Consider the following 2,481-nt stretch of genomic DNA (forward strand, 5'->3'; position numbering starts at 1 on the left):
ATCACTGAGCAGCCGCCGCCGCCGGCTCCCAGGCTAGTTCCACCGGCTGTTCCTGGCCGCCGCGCACTCCTCCCTCCGCGGGCAGCGACGGCGCCGGCTCTTCCCTGCTGCGGCTACTCACTCCTTCCCCCGCCGCGATGGCGCCGGCTCGTGGGTCCGCCCCCCGCCCGCGAGAGGTGACGGCTCTGGCGGCTGTTCCAGTCACCCGCCCACCACAGCGTCGCCCCCTCCGCCACAGGCTGTTCTTCTTTGCTTACCTCCTCCCCCTACCAACCGAGACTCAGCTGTTCCGCTCTCTGTTCACCCCCCACCCGCCAAGCGGCGCCGCGGCCCTTACTACCCCGCCTCCCCCCCCCCAAACGCGGCTGCCGCTGTTCCTCTCTCTTTTCGCTCCCCCTCCAGCGGTGCCGCAACCCCTCACTGCTCCTGTCTCGCCTCGGCTGTTCCACTCTCCTTCCCTCCCCCCGAGAGTCGCTGGGGCTACTACCCCCCGCCTGAGCGGCGCGCGCGGCGGCCGTTACTCCCCCTCCCGAGCAGCTCGGCGCGCGCGGTGGCCGTTGCTCCGCCTCCTCGGCGCCAACCTGGGGAGGGGGAGACCAGACCACCCTGTATCCCTCCGCCCAGAGAGACCGCGTGCAGCGCGCGCTGCTCAGCTATATAGTCCCCTCCTGAGAGGTGGGGGCGGGTGACCTGCGGGGGAGCACCGGGGCCCCGGCGGGTCCAGCGCCCTCCGCCAAGCCCAGACCTCCCCCACCCCATAGACCAGTGACCCACACATCAGCCCCTGCCCCTCACAGATCACCCCCCAATGCCTCCACAGGACCCCCAGCCTCGGCAGTGACCCCCCCAATCTCCATCTCCCCCGGTACCCCCCACAGGACCCCCACCCCCCTCAGTGACCCCCACCCAGTCATCCCCCGGGCCCTCCACCCCATACTGTCCCCACATCAGCCCCCCACTAACCCCTGACCTCACCTGTCCCCCACTTCAGCCCCGCCCCCGGGGACCCCCACCTCATGCCCCCGTGCAGCACGGCCCCGCGCCCCTTACCCCAGAGCCGGCCGCCGCTGGCCGCCTCTGTGTCCCGGCAGATCCGCCCTGGGCATCTTCCCGCCGCCCCTGGCCGGAGTGAGGGCGAGCTGAGCTCCCCGCGCGGCCAGGGGGCAGGGGCCCCTTCCTCCCCGTCCGCTGGCGCCCCCTGCAGGCTCGGCCCCGCGCCGCGCCGCTCGCTGCTCGCTGCCCCCTGCAGGCCCGGCCCGGCCCTGGGCGCGCCAGCCCCACGCAGCGCCCCACAGGGCCCAGAACAGGCGGCCCCAGGGAGCCTGGGCTGACGCCCGCAGAGGCTTGGCAACATGAGATGCCAACCCCAGGCGGTGATGGGTGGGTGTCTCGCCTGGGGACCCATTGCCTCTGCTCCAAGAGGGGACCCCTTGCCTCTGCCTGGAGACAGATGGGCATCGAGCCCGGGGACCCATTGCCTCTGCTCCAAGAGGGGACCCATTGCCTCTGCCTGGAGACAGATGGGCATCGAGCCCGGGGACCCATTGCCTCTGCTCCAAGAGGGGACCCATTGCCTCTGCCTGGAGACAGATGGGCATCGAGCCCGGGGACCCATCACCTCCACCTGGAGACAGATGGGCATCTCATCCGGGAACCCGTCGCCTCCGCTCGGAGATGGGTGGGCATCGTGTTCGAGAACCCATCACCTCCGCCTGGTAATGGGTGGGCATCTCGGCAACGGACCCGTTGCCTCCGCCAGGAGATGGATGGGTTTCTCTCCCGGGGACCCATCACCTCCGCCCAGAGACAGATGGGCATCTCGCCTAGGGATCCCTTGCCTCTGCCCAGAGATGGGGGTGTGTGTCTTGCCTAGGGTCCTGTCACCACTGCCTGGAGACAAGGTGGGAGGGGGGCATGTCTTGCCCAGGGACCTGTCTCCTCTGCCTGGAGAGTATCTCGCCCAGGGACCTGTCGCTTCTGCCTAGAGATGGTGGCATGTCTTGTTGAGGAACTTGTTGCCTTTGCTTGGAGCAAAGGGGAGTATGGTAGGCCACTTAGCCCCTACTTTGGCCACCCTGAAGGACAGAACCAGAGGAGGAACAGGACTTGTTTGGTTTGCACAGGGCTGGTCATTAGAGGCTATTTTCTAGGAACGGGCTTTTTTGGTCCTTTTTGCATCTCTTTGTTGATGTTCATAGGCTGCATGTGGGACAGTGAATCCCCCTTTCTCCTGATAAATCAGTGATCAGCTCCAAAAGTAGTTTCAGTACTTGCCTGCGTGGATCCTCACTGTTGGCATGTGCACACAGTAGGTACACAAGTTCAGGACTTTTTAAATAGGCACATCTATTGGGCTGTTTAGATACCTTACCTGTGTCCTCAGGCCTTCCCAGCCCCATGGTGATATGTAAGTGGGTATATCGCCAACCGTCACTCAGATCCTTCTGACCACAGTCCTATTTAAAAGTTCATTACTTCCTC

The sequence above is a fragment of the Emys orbicularis genome, chromosome 24 (assembly GCF_028017835.1).
Source record: "Emys orbicularis isolate rEmyOrb1 chromosome 24, rEmyOrb1.hap1, whole genome shotgun sequence".
Taxonomy (NCBI): Eukaryota; Metazoa; Chordata; order Testudines; family Emydidae; genus Emys; species Emys orbicularis.